The sequence below is a fragment of the Pundamilia nyererei genome, unplaced genomic scaffold (assembly GCF_000239375.1).
Source record: "Pundamilia nyererei isolate P.nyererei 1_Seehausen unplaced genomic scaffold, PunNye1.0 scaffold00075, whole genome shotgun sequence".
Classification (NCBI taxonomy): domain Eukaryota; kingdom Metazoa; phylum Chordata; class Actinopteri; order Cichliformes; family Cichlidae; genus Pundamilia; species Pundamilia nyererei.
Window position 1 is genome coordinate 1335608 of NW_005187476.1, and position 22550 is coordinate 1358157.

General features: G+C 41.3%; 1 protein-coding gene across 1 annotated transcript in view; it reads left to right on the forward strand.

Annotated features, from left to right (window-relative positions):
• Positions 1 to 11081: 11081 nt before the first annotated feature.
• The window catches only part of LOC102197764 (axin-2-like), a 58236-nt gene continuing 46767 nt past the window's right edge, over positions 11082 to 22550 (forward strand). The window contains exons 1-2 of the mRNA XM_013911945.1: positions 11082 to 11134; positions 15395 to 15512. The gene's annotated coding sequence lies outside the window, so the exon portion shown is untranslated. The remainder of the gene's footprint in view (positions 11135 to 15394; positions 15513 to 22550) is intronic.

Sequence of the window (22550 nt, forward strand, 5' to 3'; positions counted from 1 at the left end):
CTTTTGTGTCAGATTGTAAATATGTGTATTCATGCCAGTGAGGCAGACATTTTAACATGAGAGTCTCCGGCGGTTGACTCGCTTATGGAGCCAACCACAGGTGGCTAATCAATGAGCTGCTTTTTTCGCTTCGGTCTTGGCTCCAGGGTCTTTACCTTACAGTATAAAGCACATTGTTGTGATTTGTAGCTATACGAATAAAACTGAATTGAACTGAGTTGAATCTTTCACTCTTGCCACGTAGTTATAATTCACATAGTACATCACTAAAACGACAAAAACACAGCCTTTAATAAACTAAAAGTATTTGTTAATACGCAAGCCAGAAGTCTCTCTACTTATTTCACCATAGGGCAGAAGCATCAGGCCTTCTGTTTTGCCTCTCTTCTTGAATCTGTTTCAGCACTTTGTTATCTGATAACTCCCTTGGGATGTACATTATCACCTAACAGACTGAAACTAGGAAGAAATTTATCAATCAATATCATGCTGTGGTTTTGGTAATCCCTGGCTATGTGTAATAGGTTGCTGAAATCCACTTTTTAACACGCTGACTCAGTCAGTCGAACAGACCCACCAGGCTCTTTCTGCTGCTCCTCCCTCTGCTCTGCCCTTGATCAACCCAGGGTGGAGAATGCACATGGGGACCACCCTTAGATTAAAGGAACCTATTGCTCCCTTGATCAGTGGGAATGAACTCTAAACATACTCAAACACACAGAGAGAACAACACATGTGCGTGATTACATGTACACAAAACACGATGGAATGTCATATGGCAGTATAATATCAACTGAATTTGATGACACACTCTTCACCGAGTATGTATATACATGTGCATAAAGTCACAGTTAGATGCTCATATTTCAAGGAGAGACGCCATGAAAACGTAAAATAGGAGACAGAGACGAGCACAGAGTGGGTTCCCTCATTAAAGTCAGTTGCAAACTATGGTGTGGTGTGCGCTGGTTTCACAGGCCGCTGGTTTTAGCTGGGTGTAAGCTGAAACCTTGATGTTGTGATGCTGCTGTCGTCAGAGGGCTGCAATGTGTCGGCCAGATGAGGTTTGCCATTAAGTCCCTATCACCATGTACAGTACAACTCCCAAAAGACCTTCTGAGCAGTCTCCTGTCAATCTGTCTCTGCTTTCTCCTCCTCGCTCCCTCTCTTGGTTGTTGCCATGGGGCGCGGTAGTGCAATGGCGGGCATCTGAAGGCTGGTGCAGAGAGACGTGGGGTTAAAGATGGAACGGCAAGAGAAAGGGGAACGGGCCAGGCGAGAAAGATAAGGATGAAGGGCAGGGAGAAGGGACAGAAAATAAGATGGAGACTGAGAGAGATGAGAAGAAGGAAAAGGGGGTAAGGAAAACCAAAGAGAGGGGATGGTGGGTGTTTCTCCTTTTATTTTTGCTTCCTTAGAAAATAGCTTTGGACTCTGTGCTTGGCTGATAGCACTGCTACTGGCACACGAACACACATAACACATGCATACACAAACACAAACTCCTTTTGCTTGTTCTGCATGGCAATCACCATGGTAACCCAATGTACAGAACACAATCGGGCTGGGATATTTTTAAGTTTCAAAGGAATGGAAACAACAATAGGGATGACAAAGGGAGGAAAAGATGAGAACTACAGAGAATGAGAGAGCGAGGGAGAGAGAGAATGAGGGTTAAGCCAATCTAAGTGCAAGCAGATGGATACACGAGTGTGTGTTAGGGTGTGTGCGTGTCCAAGGTCACAGCCCAGAACCATCTGTATAGCAAAAGGCGAGAATAAGAGATGGTGAATAACAGGCAGTGCGTAAACACGTTACAATGTCAATGCAGGAAAATTACAATCTAATTTACCAAACAAAGAAAAGTAAACAAAGAATTTCTGCATAGCATCAAAAAAAACCTTTATTAATGGTACCTGCAGCAGAGTGAACTGCAGGTAGTGCTAGCTTTGTTATATTGTACTGTTGTATGTATTGTCTGGCGTGTCAGTTGTTCAACACTGTGCTGTACTGTGAGACCAGACTGACCCTGTAGCACCAACTGTGTCATACTTGTCAATAGGATTTCCTTAACATTAATCTTAACCCTCTTGTATGTCTTTGTGTGTTTAAGATAAACAAATTGTGTTTTTTTTAATTGTCAGAAGTTTCATAAACACTCCAGTAGAATTTTCTGACTGTTATTTCATAGTTTAGGCTTTACAGGGTTAATACATGAGGTAGCATCAGGGATCACATTAGCTGATTGAGGGATTTCTAAAGTAACCAACCTGCATGACTTTAGCCAATGCGCATTATCCTTCTTTTGACACTGAAAAGGCTGAACAATTTATTTACTATGAACCAAAATGAGTGACTGAGACTATAAATGCATCAGGAAATTGTTTACAAAGGTCAGAAGTAGAAGTCTTAAAGCACTTTTAGACAAGCCTTACTCTTCAGACACAAACTACTCCCACCTTTTATACTGTGTGTGGCTTTTACTGGCAACAGTGGATATTCTATCTGTCTGTCTCTTTTTGCCTGGTGGGAGGCGACCCGTCTTCGTCGTGGTCTGACTCGGAGCGATGGCGGTCATTCTCAGACAGGCTGGAGAAGGTCGACAAATTGTTGCTATCTAATAAAGTTAACGCAGACAGATTGTTAACACGCTACAATCAATCTGAATCAGTCCGCACTGATGAGCGCAACTAAACTGCAACGATTTAAAAGACTTTTTTTCTCTTTTCTTTGTATACAGGGAAGAATAAGGGTGGTAGGACACATGCTCGTACTCTTGTGCGTGTGTGTGTTTTATGGGTGTATTTATGTATGTGTGTTCTCCCCAACAAGAATTCATCCCTCCTGTCCAGCTGTAGATTTAGCAAGGACAGCTGAGTTCGTTTCAGAAGTTGAAGCAGGTCACAGGTCAGACACTGGAGTAGGTGGCCTCTTGTAGTCAGACCACCATCCAACAGTTGCCAAATAAATCAGTCTTGCTGAGTAGTTTGGCGAGCTTGACATACCTCCCTCCCTCGCACTCTCTCTTTCTGTCTGTCTTCTTCATGCCCTCTTTCTTTTACACACACACATGCACGCACACTTATATCCAAACCAACAGCAGTAAATAAAGCCACATCTGTCCTAGCCGTCCCCACTGGACATAAACGACACAGCCACCTTGAAAATCCTTTCCCTTCACCGATGCTCACATTGACTTCTCAGCATCGGTCCGGCGTCGTTTTCTTCTTGTTTTTGCCTTTTAAATTTCTTATGGCAAGATGAATCAAGATAGTGTATTTATTTGTACGTCAATGTACATATCAGAATGTAATCGAGCTGCTCTGACTTGTACGGGGGGGCTTTGTGCGCCACTCGTATTGGCTGATATACTTGTACAAGTATGTAAGTATGCATGCATGCAAATATGTGCACACGTGCTTTACACAGTTCAACTGCCGCCACCAGCACTTAGATCAGACTGCACTGCGTTCAAACTTGCACTGACGTAATGCTTTCCTCATCTATGTGCAGCTGTTCATCACACGTATCGAGGTGCAATGTTGATTTAGAGAATAGAGGAACAATGGGTAGGACCACAGAGGCATGGCTAATGGGAGTTTGACGATCTAGATAGTCTGCAATAGCCTTAAACAGCATCTTCTGTCTAATCCACAGCTAGAGTTTGCATCAAGTCAGACTTTTTAGTTATTCTATGTTTATCCCTAAAGATGTTTTTGACACATATTCTGAAATAAGATTTCTTCAGTGGGAGTATAATTTACAGTGTGACTAGCACAGTTTGTGATGAGCCAGTCTCAGACCATCTGTCAGGTAGGTTTAGGTGTGCTTCTCTGGTCTGGATTCAGATTCAGTAAGGATTTTTTTAGGTGAAGCCCTTCCAGATTTAATGGGCTGTCAAACCAAATATGGAGCAGTAAATGTATTTACTCATCCTCATGAAATAGATGAAGCTGGAACCTTGGTGGCCCAGAAAAACCCTTTTCTCTTGAGACCTCTTGATCTTCTTCTTAATTTGGAACAGTTTTGGTTATTAAGTGATTTCTGTATTTGTGACTTTTCTCGTGTTGAACTTGGCTTAGCTCATTTGCAAAGGATGATGTGATATCATTCAGTGCATCAGTCAGGACAGAGTGAAATTTGAGTAAACATCTGATGACAGTTGTGGCCTGTTTGCTAATGTTGCCAGCACTATCAATCACATGTAACCAAATCACACAGCCCTCACGAGTCAAATCAGAGAAGTTTGGGAATGTAAAAGTCTCAAACAGGAACAGACAACCAGTTACTCTTATTTCAACATCTACAGTCAAATTAAAATCACTAATAAGGCACAGGGAGAACATTCAGACCGCACACAGAAATGTCCCCGGTAACCAAGAGGTTCAAAAAGAGAACCTTTGGCTGTGAGACGACACTAACCAATCCAGCAGACCACTTCTTAGGTTTAAAGTTGGCCACTTGCAACCAGAGATTGGGAAACTATCAGTAATTTAGGATAATAATAAAAATAATAACATGACTCCTCCAACCTAAATCTTCGACTCAACAATAAGTAGAGCATGAAACAATGAGACGATAAAAAAAAAGAGGAAAACTAAAATTACTTGATGGACGGAAAACATGCAAAAAACTGTCTGCAATTCCAGCAAAGAAGAAAGTCTATAGAGAAACATCCTTGTTATCATATGTCATATGAAGTATATATTGGAGTATCTGCTGAGGTGCATCGCAGCCTAGCGTTGTCATCTTACAGGCTCGCATTAAAGTTGATGTCTCAAACATGTTTATTAGATCCATTTTGCAACTTTTGTTTGCAGATTTTGGATTGCTGAAATCTCAGAATGTGTAGGTGCGTTATATACTAATCTAGGTTTTAAAAGTTGTGAATTTTTGGCAGTCAGTATGCTTTGAACAACGTGTTTGTTGAATGGTATCTTCCTGTCCAGCAACAAATATTCCCAGATTGGGTGAGAACTTGTGTGAGTATAACATGTGATGAGTTTTGTAACTTTGCAAAACAGTCAAACAAGTCAAACACTCTTACTTTACTCAGGGATAGAACTGAGCATATAAACTACTCTAACATTAGAAATGTCCTCAAAAACTACATTTTACACAAGATAATAAAAAGTGCCAGAGTGAAAATAGCAATGCATACATGCAAACTGCAGTTCACGAGAACCTGTAAGCAGCTTAGTGTCCACCTATGTGCCCTCATGATGCACTTAAGTTGATGACTCCTTCTGGAGATCGGGGTCGTAATGACAGAAACAAGACACAGAAGTCCTCATAGGTCTTCAGGTCTTCACAGGATCAAGCCAATGACTTCTATCAGGGTCGTGCTTTGTGGTAATGATACAAACTGGAGACGACAGACCGGCGTTGTGTGCCGCTGCAGATAGGGCAGGTTGAGCTCCGTGTGTGTATGAGTTTCACCATGACAATATGCCTCAAAAGATAATTTGATGATCTGTGTGTTTTGCTGCCAGGTTATCCCACCACCTCCACCATCTCCTCCCAACCCCTCCTACTCTGATTCCTTTACAGCCGCAGTAACTTATTAATTTCTGTCAGCTGGTTTTCCCTGCCATTTAGAGATACTACCAAATCACATTATGTCTGTCATGGATTATGTGTACAGGCAATACATCTCCTTGAAGAAGAAAGGAGGAAAAAAAAAGATCAAAGATGTTCTTACAATCACCTCTAAGTGGATACAGGAGGTGGAAGTGTTTTCATGCATGTGCGTGTTGCAGCCCACGTGTTTTATGGGGAATGCAGATAGTCGACAGAAAGGCTTTACATTTTGCTGACTACATACATCAATTTTCTTCATTTATTATAAACTTTGAGGAATACTAATCATCGGCCAGGGATTGTGTTGAGTGCAGTTTGGAATACTTAAGGGTCACTCATGCAAGAGCTGCTGAAGGAATGAAATAAGAGATGCTCATCTCGTGTTATACCCAAGTGAGTCAAATAATAACAACAGAATCTGAGAGGCCACAGAGCCATATTCCCATATTTACCCATATTTGGGTGTGTGTGTGTGTGTGTGTGTGTGTGTGTGGTAGAGGATTTGAAGCTGTCACTTTGTAATTACCTCAGCAAATACAGGCTTGGAGAGAGTTGACTGAAGTCTTCCAGTTGGACAGCCCTGGGAGAAAATGAGAAGTGACAGGCCACATAACACAGCGTGGGACGTAAATAACTTTTACCCCCCTTTCTCTCTCTTCCTCGCTCTCTCTTCGTCATAGAAACATGGATGATACTTCAAGGATTTTGAAAGAGAGAGAGGGAGAGAGAGGGAGAGATGAGCCGAAATGAGAGAATATCCCTCTCTTTCATCTTTTGAAAAAATCTCTGACATCCTCTCTCACTTGCTTTGATGAAAGTCTTTGGGGTTTTTTTTTTTTTTGGTGTTTTATCCTCTTACATGAGGTGTATGTATTATAGCCTGCGTGCTCCAGCGTGTGACGCATTCACACACACACATGCATGTAAACACACACGCATTCACACTGGCACGCACCGATATCATTTTCTCACCAGAATGTGTGTAGGTGGCATGAGGAATTGTGTTTTGTGTACGCATGTGTGCGCGTGTGTTTGAAGGACTTTTCTCAGAGCCTGTCGGCATTGGAGGGCCTGAATTTTTCATTCGGCGTCCTCGTCAAGTACAAAAAGTCCAGGGTTTTGTGTTCTACCCAGCAGCCGCTTGCCTTTATTTCTGTTGTCCAGGACTTCCTTTACTGTCCTGTGTTCTTTAAGCTCCAGGCAGGTTGTTACTGAGACAGAAACACTGTTGTTACAGCGCATGCATGTGTATCAATCAGTGCCGTGTATGTGTCAGTGTGTGTCCTGCATTGATCACTGAAGAAGCACTTCCACATTGGCAAAGACTGATGATATGTCTGCGAGCAACTTCAACCCCCGTATATGTACATTGACAGTATACACACACACACACACATATTCACACAAATGCATAGTATACATCCTTTTATGCTTTACCATCCTGCTTCTGGCTCTTTATCATCAGTGTCTTTCTGCTGTTTCTTTCTTCTCTCCCGCCCTCTTTGCACCTCCACCACTCTGCCTGGCTCTAGTCCAGCTATAGATTGTTAATTGCGGTTTGTACGTGATGCAGGGTCTCGCCTCCAAATACTACAGCGGTGTTCTTTGGCAGACATCAAAGTGTCGGTGTTTCATTCCATGGGGATTAGTGATGGTAGTGTGTGATAATGCCCCTGCCTGCTCGCTGAATTAAACGCCCATGGCTGGGTGCAGGTACCAGGAATCTAATGAACACGCAGTCTTACAGGCAGTCATACACACTACGTACGCTAAAACAATGGGAGAAACACGCAGTTTAGGCAGACACACATGGTAAAACCACTGTGAGAATCAGAGCCTCATTACGGAAAAATACATACATTAAACTGTGAACTAAACATCACGTCTTCCATCTGACGGGGAAAAAAGCTTTTTATTAGCCAATCTGTCCACAAAGATCCACAGTACATGTCCTTCACTCATCTCTCATCTTTCACCCTGTGGCAAACTGGATTTTTAAACGTCTCATTTTTGATCATTCCCCCATACTCATATTCGACTGGTTTTCTCTCTCACTGTCTGTTTTTCTCATCCTCTTTCTCTCTTTCTCACCAGCAAAGTTAATTTAAAAAAAAAGAATTAGTAATAACACAACAAGATAGATAAAAAGCGCAGTCTCTATAGCAACTCTCGCCATGATTTGTACAAAGGACAAATGACAAGTGTTTAAAGGGCTGCGGGGCGTTTTAATGTTCAGTTTATGTTTTCTCTCGTCGACTAAGAAGGTCTCGGGAGACCGCAGGAAAAACAGCCATGAAAGAGAAATTACAGAGACAGACCGAGGGAGAGGCCGAGGGAGGGAGAGTGATAGAAATACGTCCTTGGTGATCAATGCATGTGCTATTGTCTGTTCTGTTTCTTTGCCTGCAAGGACGAAAGCAGAGGAGAGGAGGCAAGTGATGCATACGAACAGGGTTTTAAGGGGCTTATAATAAATTCCTGACCAGACCACAAAAAGAAGTAACTGCACTGCTGCTAGTGTTTAGGTGTGTCTCTGTGTCAGGACATGTTTCATACTGTATGTATGAAAATGTTGCTAGACTTTGTCACTGCTATTCAGGTCTTTTAATTGAATTGACAACCACACTCACAGGAGATTTAACAGGCGACTCACAGGTAAACCATGCAAGTACCAGGCTGGAACCCCTTTTGTATTTGGAATCTCCTGCTCCACAACATCCCAAAATATCTGGGGAGGTCCTTTGAGCACTATGAACTCATAGTCATGTTCAATTAACCAGTTTGAGATGAAGGGTACACAGTGATCGTGAAGGGATGGACATGGTCGGCAACAGTATTCAGGTAGGTTGTGGAGTTTCAGCAATACTCAGTTGCTACTAAGGGGCCCAAAATGAGCGAAGAAAATATCCCTGACGCCATTGCAACACCACTAAATACACTCGTGAGACTGGACCAGGAGTTTTGATATTCTGTTTTCTAATTTTGGTGAGCGTGTGAGGATTGTAGCCTCAGTCTCATGTTCTTAGCTGAAAAGGTTTTATGTGTTGTGCATTCAGAGATGCTCTTACTACCTTGGTTGTAAAGAGTGGTTATTTGAGTTACCATTGGTTTCCTATCAGCTCAAAGCAGTGTGGCCATTCTCCTTGAACCTTTGACATCGAGAAGGCTCTTGTGTCCAGAGAACTGCTGCTCACTTGATATTTTTGCTTAATGGGGGGATTCTCCAAAAGAGGGAAACCTTAGAAATAGTCATGTGGGAAAAATCCCAGTAGCTCAACTAGGCCAACCGGTCTGGCACCAACAACCCCGCCACATACAAAATTTCTTAATTCACATTTCTCCCATAATCTGATGCTCAGTTTGAACTTGAGCAGGTCATCTTGACCAATGGTCCCCAACCTTTTTTGCGCCACGGACTGGTTTATGTCCGACAATATTTTCAGGCCAGGCTTTAAGGTGTCGCGGATAAACACAACAAAATAAAACCAGTACCAGTACCAAACAAACCAAACCAAAAAAGAATAAATTCATTCATAACAAACAGGAAAAGATGCAGGGAAACAGAGTTAATGATAGAAACGATAAAAATAACAATAAAAGCGATAAAAACCCTGAAAACCATAAATTTCACACCTCTGGCAGCCCGGTACCAAACGACTCACGGACCATGGCCCGGGGGGTGGGGGCCGCTGATCTTTACTATGTCTACATTCCTAAACGCCATAAGATTAGCTGATTAGCCAATAATGGGCAGCAGAACAGGTATATAATAAATAAATACTTTCAGGATCTGTAAAAAAAATCATAACATAATGGTAAAAAAAAATTGCAATTCTATAATGTCTAATTTGCCATAGTTGTAGTACAAAAAATTAATTAGCTGATTTTGGCAGGGTCATGTATGAGACACACACCAATATTCAAGAAGTGAGCCAAATAATAACTGACAATAAGCTGATGAAGAAGAAAGAAATATGAGCACTTCCTGATTAGTTTAAATTCAACCTCCATGCTGCTGAAATTTGCCTGGAAGACAAATTAACAATAATTTGTCATAAATACTTCTTAATTTGGTGTTCAATTTCAGCTTTAACCTGCTGTACCTGCTGTAGTTGTGTTATTATCAGTATTAGATACTCATGTTTGGTGTTATAGTTTAGTTCATGTCAGACATTAGTACCTATATATCACCCTATGTCAGAATTTGCAGTAGGTGTATTGCAGTTTTATACAGAAATGTATAGTAGAGCCAAATTATTCCCTGAAAAATAGATAAATAAATAAAAATAAGCCCCGAGCCCTAAAGGCTAAGATGGAGTTGGTGTGAAAGTGTAAACTGCATCACTTATGTGATTATTTCTGTTCTTCACGGGTTTTAAAATGCGTGTTTCTTACTGACAACACTTTAATCCTCTCCTCTGTTTATTATTGTGACATCCTCATCAGCAGTCTGACATGCTTCTTCAGTGTACAGGCTGTCATTCACACTTGCTTTCTGCTTTCCTCACACTGTAAATATCTGTAAATATACTATAGATATGTGTTGAGGTTCGAGACCAAAGAAAAAGAGGCAGACAGACAAATAGACAGAGACAGAAACACCTCAACAGGACAGAAAAATGACCTTTATTTGTCCTTATGAACTGGTTTAACAGCACGTGGTGGTAAAAGAAAGAAAGGCACAGATAAGGATGGCAACAACAAGGGGAAGAGGGGAGTCTGCGCCAGATAGTGAAAGAGGCAAAGATAAAAAAAAAAGGGGCATGCCGGAAAAAGAAAACACACCAAAAAATGAGAGAGAGAGAGCCTTAGCAGCCAGACAAACAGCTCTCTCCACCTTTAATCACCTCCTGCAGGTCAGCTTCTGCCTCGCCTTGACTTGCCACAATCTTCCAACTAACACTGAGCCAAGCCATCAAACAGCTATCTCTTCTTTTGCCTCCCCTTCTCTCTTTTCTCTTCTTTCTCTTTACACAGACAGAAAAGCAGAAAAGACCTTGATGTTTTTCCAATAATTGGCAGCAGAGGTTGACTTTTTTCCCTCTACTCCCCTCCCTCTTTTGCTGTTTATCTTTTTCTTCTGTTTTTTTTGCTCTTCCTCTTCCTTTAGAGATGAATAGTTGGCCCGGGATCAAAGGCAGACCCCAACCAGCCATTCTGACCACCACAAAGGGGCGTTGGGCGCTGGCTTGGGGCCAGGTGCTACACATGGCCACATAGCCAGGGACAAGCCGTGCAGATGGGGCCCGCAGAGCCCTTGTCGCCTCCACCCCCTCTGCTGCATACGAGAGGTCAGCGGCTAAAGTATCAGAGCGTGCGCTTCCTGTAAGACGATCTAGCCTCGTGCAACTGATTCCATTTTGTTCCCATCTGTCTTTGTCTTATATTCATGTTTCAGTTTGTCAGTTTGTTTACTTCCTGCAACTGCTATGCCTTTGTTTCCTTCCTCACCTATCGTGCACTCTTCTTCTCTGACTCTGTTTTTCTTTGCTGTTCCAGAATATGGATCTGAAAGAAACTGTCTGGCTGTACAACGGGAACAGAACCAGCAGAGGTAAACATTTTTGCCCTTGTGGACAGAAACATGTTTAAATGTTAAAGAAGACCCGACTTGAGTTTAGTCGAACACTTCCCCTTACTCTCAACAGTCCTTGTTTAAATATATAAGTCCTGCAGCCAAGTCCGATGCAGCCGCAGCCAGTACAAATAAATTCTTGTGGAGGACACAAAATGTGGGACAGATAAAACAAATGAACAAGCCCTTGTAGTCCAAATATATATGCAACACCCAGCTTGCTTTTCAACTCCTTCAACTGACACGTTTGCAGAACTTGTCTGAGAGTGGCCAAGATGATGTTACTGAGTCAGAGCAGGGCTATAGTCCACGTGTTTTACATGCAAATTCTTATTTTCTGTATTTCAACAAGTCACGCGTGCCACTGTGCACATCTCTTTCACCAGCAGAATCATGACTATTAAAAATCCATTACACATTTATATCTGTGTTACATCTGCGCCAGTTGCGATATGCTGAGATAGATCACAGTGTGTGACCATCATATTGTTTCAACAATCCAGTTCTTCCCTTAATTATATTTTGTAAGCTGCACATGGGAATCAAGCAGCTAGCCTACTTAACTTGTGTATTTCTGTTTAGATATCTCAGTGTATCATTACTTAAAATAGTAAAATACTATTATCTGGAATTTCTAGAGCAGAAAAGTTCAACAGAAAACTATGTGACCAGAAGTGAGTGAATTTATGATTTTAGTAAACATTACATGGTGCAATCTTTAACTTTAACTGGTTTGGGGAATGTACAAGTGTCTGAAACAGCGAAAACATCCAGGACATAAAAGAGCTGACATGGATTTATAGGGGTGAAAAAAAGACAACTGCAGTGTTTTTCCATACTCTGCATGCTGTCATCTGTGGATCCCCGGCTTCAGCCATATGTTTAAGATTAGATGTACTCTTTTGTTGGAGGAGAACACAGTCAACAAAGTTCTGCTGCCTCTCCCTCTGGTCATGAATCAACTGGGCTCTGTCCACACTCTCTCCTTATGGTCTTAATTCTATTAAACACAATGATAACACATTTACAGTACGATGATGATGATCGCATGAATAATGTTCCTCTTAATATTTGTGGGCACGTGTTTTTGTTCTGGGGATGTTTGTGTTTAAACTTTGAGAGAAGAATTGGAAAAATTAGAATGACTGGACTGTTTTGTTGATACTTATTGTGCGTATGTATGTGCTTTCACCCCCACACTCTGTGCTACCTGTTCTGTTTGATGTGAATAATTAAGAGTAATTACATATTACAAAAGTTGTAGTAAATGATCCAGTGATTAAAAATGTATTTATTTGAATTCTTGGCCACTTGGGGGCAGCAGATTAAATTGATAATCCAGCACTGACATATTATCTGTTATTATATCATTTGTTTAACTGAAAATGGGAATTCAATCATCAGTAACGTGTTACCTTTCCTTTGTTCTTGAAGAGAGAAGAACACACAGAATAATTTGTAAACAACAGAGATTTGCAAACAGCAAAGTCAGCATTAGTTCTTACCATGCTTCAGAGCTCTGTTTTGTCTCATAAAATATATAATCCCTAGTAGTTTAAAAGAAATACACTGGATCTTTAACTTCCAAATGCTTCACTGTGTTTACTAGCTAGATAACAAACTTTATCTGTTTGCCATTAGAGGCAGGCCAGGTAGTGTTCGCCTGGTTTGTAATGCAAACAGCTGTCTGATGGTGCTGAATGTGGGTCACAAAAACAAGAACAGTTCGGACTAAATGATCCAGCCTTTAAAACTAACAGGATGGTACAAATAATTGAAGTTAGGTATATGTTTGTGTATCCCTATGATCGGCCCATTTACTTGAAACCAGCTCAAATGAAACATCCAAGATATCAAACCAGAAGCCTACCTCACTAAAGTCACTTTCTTTATGTGTCGTTATATCTGTATTTCTATTGTACTTTAATGATATGTTCCCAGATATGCCACTTAGACAGCTAACGCCTCAATAAGACCTTATAGGCTTTCCTTTTATTGTCTTAGTAAGTGTGCAACTCTTGATTTGTATGCTTTTAGCAAAGTTACCAATGTCACTAGCTGGCAGAGCACTGTTGGTTAAATAGACCTACTCTAGCTGTTGCTCAACCTCAATCAACCCTTGTCGACCAAGAACAGCCTTTTCACTGTTATTCTTTAGTGATATTAAATATAATCACTTCTATTTAAATGATATTATGAACTCAGCCAAAATTGGATTTAAAAAAATCTGCCTGTGATATGAGCCACATCCCTCATATCACAGGCAGAATCTATTAAACTCAGGTACTGACCCAGATCACTGTCTAAAAACAAAACCCATGGTGTCTTTCCATGAGACTACTCAAAGACTAACGATCTAAATTTTACAAAATTGCATTTGGAAGGTGAAATAATGGCAAATTCAGAATTTGTGTGGTTTCATTTGGCTTACTTTCTCTACAGTTGGGGCAGCCATGATAGAGGTTAGCACGGCTGCCTCACAACAAGAAGATTCCTGGTTTGAACCTCCTCAGCAGCTGTAGCCTTTCTGTGGGGTTTGTATGTGCTCTCTATGTCTCTGATGATGCCATCGACTGCCTTTAGTCTCCAACAAGTAAGGCGTGCTTGTTAGGTTAACTGATGATTCTAAATTTGGTATTTGGTGCAACTTATCCAAGGCGTGTCATCTCTTTCATACAATATCCGCTAGAATAGTCTCCAGAAGAAAGAAAAAAAAAGATTATTGCAGTTTGAATCAAAACTGCAAATGCAGTCTCCTAAATACATGAAATATAGCTACTGTTACGAACACCAAGGAATAACTAAATCTAATATGGTCAAAATAATGTGTTACACAGTATTTTGGAAAGATCCCCTGTTTAGTAATCTTTTCTGGCTCAAACTAGAAAGTACGTTTGGCTCCTCCTTTATTCACACCAGAGCAGGGCTCTGTATGTTTGATTTGGCAGATTTTTACACCAGATTCCTTTCCTGACACAAGCCTGAGGGATTTTTAGACCTCCTCCCAGGACTGAATGAGGGATATTTTGCTTTTTAGGCAAATATGTAAAACAGCAAACTATGAATCCACTTTTCACAATAAGAATAACACATTTTAAAGGACTTTTTAAAGTACTGCTACATGAGTAGGTTCACAGTATAGCTTAGAAAATGTTAACCCCTGCAGCGTAGAGGTCAATAAAGTTAATTAAATGAAACAACATGGCAGACTTAATATAGAAAAAGCAGTTAGTTCCAACTCAGATAATGGCCCACTTAGCACAGAGAGCTTACTAATTAAAAGAGCAGAAAAATTATAATGCAGTTACCTAAATAGGGTCAACTGGTTGGTTGTTTAGCTTCAGTGGTAACTTCTCAGCTGTTAGACAATTATGAGCAAAGAAGGCTGATGTTGTTTTTCTGTAATAATGGGCATTATTTTCACTTTTATGTGTTCCTCCTACAGAGAAAATAGGCCTGATCTCTCCCTTTGTGGTTGCTCCAACTGCTCACTTCTACCACCCACACAACACATTTTCCCAGGCAACAATGTTCCTACAAAGTTTACACACAATAAATAACGATATGCCCAAAGCAGTTAGCAGTGGCCCCGCTCTCCGTTTCCTGGCTGGAGTTGAAATGAAATGGTAATTTTGACTTGAGGAGGATTTCAAAGGGATGGCCTCTACTTTTCATCTTGGTGCATACCACGAGCTCGCCGACACATTCACGCTGGGATTTGAGGAAAGAAAGAAAAAGAGAAAAAAAGGCCGAATTTTAAGTTTTTCTATGAACTTCCTTCTTTCTTTTTACTGCCATCTCCCCACAGAAAAAGAGATGTAACATTGTTGAGATCTCTCCCCCAGATGGACAGCATTTATATAAACAACCACCCCCGGTTCACAGAACGTTTGATTGATGTGTCATTGTCCAAAGATTGTTTCCAGGCATTTGAATAGATAATTCAGAGTATTTGATGTAGACATTTTTCTTCAAAGAGCCAAAGGTCAGATGTGGGGGTAGAGCAAGGGTGTCCTCCATCTCCCATGCTATTTTTGCATCCAAGGCTCCAACTAGCTTGTCTGCTTCTCACAGGGGAGATTGACTGACACTTGAATCATTCTTCTGCTTAAGATTACAATGTGGCTTCCAAAACTCTGTCGAAAAAGAGATCTCCCTGCAAACTAATGCAAATACCTTTGTCTGAAACAGCAGACCGTAACACTGTTTGGATGTTTCTTGTGTCTCTTTGTTTTCTAGTTCAGCCTACAGTCAGATAGACTGGAGCGAGACCAAAGATACAGTGGATGGATTGAGGAAGAACTCCATTATCTCAGCAGCAAGGAATAAGAAATGGAATTAAAACAGCCGAAACAAGGTTTGTCACACCTCAGCAACGCTGGCTCCTATCTTCCAGAGGGTACTACACTATACAAAATGGGCTATGGCCATTTTCTCATATGAACTTAAGACGATATCAGGAGAATGATGTTTTTTAAAAGAAATCCATAGTTGTTCTTTCTTATTTGTAGCACACAGCAGGAGATAGTCTGCTTCAGCCACTATTGCATTATTGGAAATACACAGTGTGGATCTGGTAAAGAAACCACTTGAAAGGATCTTGCCCGAGGTAGCACCAGACTGTTCTCTGTACTGTTAGCATATCAACTCAGCCCTACACGACACAGACTTTGTGTTAGAGGGCTGGCATGTTAAAGTCTGGCCAATGTCCAATCCAGCAGTTGAAGTCTCTCATGCACCTCTGTTGGATAATGCCTAGAAAAACATCCAGAACTGCAATATTGCAATAGGTGTGTAGAAAAAATCAAAACCATCTCCAAATTGTTCCGTATCTTATCGCTTTCTTCACAGTCTTAATTATGTTCACCCAGCATTGACAGCAATATCGAGGGGACGCTTTTTTGGTGTTGGTAGTCACATTCCAAAGTCAGTGAGCCTTGAAAAAAGTTTCCAGATGACAAACGCTGTGTGTGGGAAAAAGGAAAATAAATACACAGTGGTGTCTTCATTATCTCCGAGCTCCACGGCCTATGAAAGAGGCCAGGGTTAATTGCTGTTGATTAGACGTCAGTATGCATGGCTGAGTGAGCATGCAGATCTCACTGAGGGGGCCACAGAGGGAGAAGAGGAAAGGATGAGGTCACTCACACATAGCGATATGAGATCAGTGTCAAGTGTTCTTCTGTTGTGGGTTTAGGTGGCTGGGAAGCAGATTAGGAATATAAATGAGGCGACGTATTTTATAAGTCTTTGGGTGTGGTTACTGTCGCTGTGTTTGCCGATGGCTTTGGTTCATAAATTTGTTTATTATTTTGCTGTATTATTCATCCATCCAGCTATGTGCCATTAAATTTGTGTGGCTCTCAATATTGTCCAGACAACAAACGTAGAACTGGTTGTTGTGAAAGCACATTTATATATTTATCTAATAATATCTGAAATTGGTCGGAAATGTATTAAATTAATTATTCATCACAACTCATTTGAGTTTTAAGGAAATATCTGTGGGTGTGCAAACTGCTGTCTTCAGCTATCTTTGTGTTCTAGTTAATCAGTGTGCTGTTTCCTTTTCATATAAAAACTGTTAATTAAAGGGAATCTATTCTCATATCTGCTCATCGATATGCTCATTTCCATTCATTCTTGAGCTCTTTAACGAGTCAGTTAAATATGATCATGTAATATCTTGTAGTGGTCATTGATTCAGCCACTAAGTTTATCCCCTGTTGGAACAAGCAGTGTTATGTTTTACTGTTGCAAACAGAAGATTTGAACAGCAGGTGAGCTGTCTCAACTCTGCACTAGGGATGGGTACCGGCGTGGCACCGGTTCTGACATAAACGGTAGTAACCAGACCGAAAAGCAGCGCACATTTCGGTGCTTTATTTCGGTGCTTTATTTCGGTGCTTTTTTTCCCTGAGCTGTGATACACTTCTAGCCAATAATTTTACGTTTCCGAGGATAGTAGGCGGGGCCAGGTACATGCGTTCTTTTAGAGCAGAGCTACAGATTAAAAATGTCCAAGGCAAAAGTCTGGCTGTACTTCACAGCAAAAGATGCAAACTCAGCAGCAACAAGTGCTTTAAGCTGATACTGTGATACTGTCAAAGGAGGTAACACCTCAAATCCGATGAAACACCTGGCGACGCATAGCGTTTTTTTTAAAAGCCCAGAAATGCGCCGTATGATAGCTTGCTGCGAGACCTCACACCGAGCACATCTACTGTGCGTGGGTTGCCTGTTATCGGACCCGGAGTTAGCAATATCCCCCAAAAACCCGAAGAGGAGAGTCCTGGCCCCTAGCCCTGCCAGTGTAGCAGAAATGATGAGGATGATGATGGCAGCAGCAGCCGTTCTTCTCTGCGTGAGTCGCTTAATGTTGTTTGCGTGTAATTTACGTTGAGTAGGCTAACCACGTTATAACATTAATGCATGTAAGGTGAACTAACAAACATCATCATAGCTACATGCGGCTGTCTTCTTGTTTGATGGCAGATACTCCCTTCACCCTGGCCAAAAAGGCTAAAATGACCAAAGAAAAAGTGGAAAACAGTTAAACATGAGAGGTTTTGGACAAAGTTTGTGTTTTTTCCCATTGATTAAGCACTGCTTCCAGCCAAGAGTGATACCATATATGCCCCATAGCTGCAGAAAAGGCTAACATTGTTATCTTTTTACAAAAAAACAGCTGATAAAACCTAAACGATACCCATCCCTACTCTGCACTTTGAGGAATTGCTGAGTTTTCACGGGACAGTCCAGCAGATGGCCTCACGTCTGACTCTAGAATTCTCTGATATACCGAGGAGTACAGGGCCAACTCAGTCACCGCACTGTGCCCCTGTCCTACTGCCCAAACCATTACTCTTCCACCACCATGCTCGACTCTAAGAAGAAGAATGATTGTGCTGATGTGCCAAACAGTTCTACTTTGGTCCTATCTATATAAAAGACATTATTACAGAAATCTAGTGGTTTGTTCAGCAACCTAAGCCGTATAGCCACGTTCTTCTTTAGTGAAGCTGCTTTCTCCTTATAACCCCTCCAGACAGGACACACAGCTTCATCTTTATCTGGTTGTCTGAGACCTGCAGACTTTAAGGAGTAGCTCTTGTGTTTTTTGCAGTTTTTCTGAGCATAGCATGTTCTGATGTTCTATTATTGTGACATTGTGTTAACACACACTTGGATGGTCCAGACAAGCAAACTGCTAAAGCTTCAGCTTTCTTAGAGGTGGTGACATTTGCTGTTGATCAGTTATTAAAGTGAACCTGGCTGATACTTCTTCTTTTGATTCCGATTGAAGCATCAAGTGTGTACACATATTTTTATTGGACTGCATAAAGCCAGGCAAAAACTTTTTGATTGTATGCTGCTCTGATTTTTTTTTTATTTTGGATTTTTTTTGTTGTGCTTGTATTTGCATATGTAACTATACCTATACTCTATGTGCAAAACACAAAATAAGAAAATGCAGTAAAGGTCATTTTAAAGAAGGAAGACATTTTGCTTGGTGACCTTGTAGAGTATCAGTACTTATGGGTTTGATTTTGGCCTCGAATTAGTCAAAAAACCAAACTTCCCTCTAAAAGTCTTGTTTTAGTCAATCAACAATATTCCAAGAGGGACTCTTTAATACAGTTAGTTATAGTATTCCCACCATGGATTGATCATAAACCTTTGAGAAATAAAATTTCCATAACTCTAATCTATATTAAATGTTAACATCCTGACCCTAATATGCTAAGCATTGCGTTCAATATACTATTGTGCGTGTAAAAGATTAGCATGTTAGCATGATGTTAACATTTTGCCCAGAGTATGAGCGTGTTTAAACACAGCCACACGGAGCGGCTAGCATGGCTTTGGATTAAAGTCGAGCATTGAGTAAAGGTTCCTACTCTTGTGCAATGGAAAACCGCCATCAACAAGACTTGCGGGCTCTTGCTAGTATGTCTTAATAACGATGTCTGTCTCCTTTTGTGTGTAAAAGATAAACAAGCCCTTAGGTCAACCCTGGGTTATATTTGCCTTTCATGCGTGATTTTATCGCTCTGTTGCATTCGTAGCCAAAATAATAACCACAGTAGAGGTGATTTAGACAGAAGCAGGAATGACAAGCAGACAGTGGAGGGCAGGACGTTGTAACCTTCACACCGTTCAAGAGAGCGAGAGCTTGCTTTGTTTAAATTTCCCACATCAAAGGCTGCAATGCAAATTCCTGCAGCTTCCACGCTGCCATTTGATGTTTCAGGGAGCCAAATTATTGTGGTGATTACAGTAGCTGTACACAACCGGTGGAGCAGGCCAAACAAGGGGCCTTGTTGTGACTCTCAATTAGTGGTGTGACATCTCAGCACCCAACGTCTGAGAAGCGCCTAACAATAAGAGAGGCTGTTTGGGCTGATAAAGTGATTTGGCTTGGTGCGGCCCTTTCATCTGCACCGACAGTGGGGTATTTGAGGCTTCTGGGTATTCTCCCTGCACATCCTCACACCTCCCTTTATTGTGACAATAGCGCCACTGTGTTCAGCGTTTCAAAGAGGCTATAGACCTACTTACTCTGTGAGCAACTTATGTCTGTTGTCACTTAGAAGAGTTTTAATGATTTCGAGGCATCTATAACAATAAATTATAGATGATAAACTGAAATAAAGGCCTGCAGGGAAGCATTAATTAAAGAATACAGGATCGCATGTATTATTTTATAAACCTCTCTTTCAGAACATGCATTAGATACCACACCATTAGCAGAGGACCATTCAGCGTTCTCTGAATAACCGCAGACACACACAGCCTTCTATGAAGTTGTCGATGTTTTTTTGTTTGCATGTTATTGAAAGCCACAGTGAGTTGAAAGGATAACTTTGCCTGTGGGAAGGACAGAGCAGAGGATCAGGTTCAGCTATATTTCTGATAACACTTTGCATTCTGCAGACACCAATGACAGCTCTGATGCCTCGCGTTTGATTGTCTCTTTCATGTTCTCCTCCTGCCGTCGGTGTAAGCAGCAGCACTGGAGGTGGAGGTGAAGCGATGGCAAGCGATGGAGGGAAGATTGAGATGTGTTTCTGTCAGTGTGACGGACAGAGGCACTGGAAGGATGTTGGTTTTTATTCTTTTCATAGATGTAACAGCGAAATAATCCAAATAACCCTCGTGGAAAAGCTATGTACAAAAGCATTAAGACGGGAATCTTTCAGTGCGAGGTAGTACTGTATGTGCAAGAATAGACTTGGCTCACTGTTTCTCGTGGTGCTTCCGACACATGCCCGCTGTGGAAAGCCTGGAAAAATAGGATGAGACTAGTGATAGTTTAGTTCATCCTCATTCTCAAGGCTTCAAATAAGACAGTTTTATCAAGTTTTATTGTGGAGAAAAAATGCCTGATCCCTATAAACTAAATAGTACTTTAGGACTAAATTAAGTTGCTATGTCCCCAAAGAGCCAATCAACAGCTGAAAATGAACCAAACATGTTGTTGTGCTGACGTACACATACAGGAGAGGTTCACAGCCGTATAAGAAGCAGTGCTATGAAACATTTGGCAGAAACAAGCTTCTTAAATCATATTTTAGGACCAAGTTGCTAAACATGGAAAGACATTTTCTATGATTTTAATTTCATTTCTATTTGTGCATTTTTTATATGTTTCACTGATCCTTGAAACGAAACGTGTGGTCGTTTATTTAGATAGAGGCATCCAAATTACATTTACTTTTGATCCATGTTTAGTGGTGAGCCTTCCTTCTAGAAGATCTCCTGGCTGCTGTACCTGTCATTTACTCCACAGTACTTCTGCAGCCTCTTAATATGACCTCCACTGTTCTTTAAAAGGGGGCCATTTTCATGTGTCAGTTAAATATTTTCATGGAAATTGCATCAGCTCACCTTGCGTGTAGTATTTGATGCTCTGGGATAAATACACACGTTCGTTTCCTATGTTTTTCCTCTTTTAGTATAATCGTATCCTTTAAAAGCACATAAACACTGTGATTGTAAGAAAGGAATTATAATCAGAGGCCGTCGAAGCTCAGAGAATCACAATTTTGCAGGCTGTCTGAGACCTGCAGTGTTCCTTTCCTATCGTCCCATACGCAGAACATTATGCTGACCTGGGAATTCGTATTCACCACTGTGAGAAAGAAACCCCCGAAACGCTCCTTCTTTCTAAAAGAAACATATAACAGTATTAGATCTAGTTTAATTACACAGGGGCTTGCGGATGGGCCCCTCATCTCTCTCGGCGGTGAAAATGCTTAACGTTTGTTGTTGGTTCAAGGCTCTGTAAAGGATGTGCTGGCATGTGTAGGGTTCTGGCAGAGAGGAAACTTGTGGTGGGGGGGGTGAACTGTTATTGTTTGAAAAGCGTGTAAGCGGCCTTCACAATACCGCATCCACGGAAATGAAGCAAAGACAGAGCGCGAGGGAGAGAAAAAGGCAGAGAGAGAGCAAGAAAGAAAAAAAAAGTCTTACGAAGCTTTGACTGACGACTTAACAGGCGAAACCGAATTTGTCTTTTGCCGGGAGATGTCAGATGCTTTGCCAGTGAGAGAGAGAGAGATGGAAAGAGAAAGACACAGAGAGAGAGACCAAAAACACACCACAGAATGTCTCTTGCGTCTTTTTCACCCTCTTCTTTCTCCTCCGGTTTAAGACGGCTCGGTGAATGCAACAACATCAAAGGCCTAGCACTCAGAATGTACATTGTTGTTCCAGTAACCACATGAAACAGACAGAGAGAGAGATGGAGAAAGGCTCAGAGAGATGGAGCAAGTTCTTTTTCCTCTTTCTTCCCTTGTACATAAATAGGAAGCTATGGAGGGAATCGGTTTAGAAACGGTGGAAGATTAACTCTTTTATCTCTTCATTTCAAACGTCCTCCGTTTCCACATCCTCCACATGCTAACCACCGTCAGGATCGTCATGCCTGACCAACACTACTACAAAGGAGAGGTGTCTTCTGTATTAGGACACGTATAACTCCTCCACAAACAGAGCTGATGAGAGCAGAAATAGAGCCGAGGAGGAGGTTTATACAGCTTCATTCCTGACTCATTGTCATTAAGAAAGCCCTCTGTAATCGGAGCTAAACTTAGAAAAGAGCAGGCTCTTTCTCTGCCGCAGACATTCCACATGTGTATGAAAGAGGAACATAACGAAACAGTCCCGAGCTTGAGCCTCAACGTAACGTAACAGGCTTTATTCCTGCCTGGCCTTATCTTTACACAGAGACCACCCAGGAGCAACAAGTTAGTTCTCACCTTTAGTGTGTGTGTGTGTGTGTGTGTGTGTGTGTGAGGTTTGTACTTTATAAGTGTACAGCTGTGTCTGTATACAAGTCCTATGCTTTTATGTGTGTGTGTTTGTGTGTCTGTGAATGAATGTGTTTTCT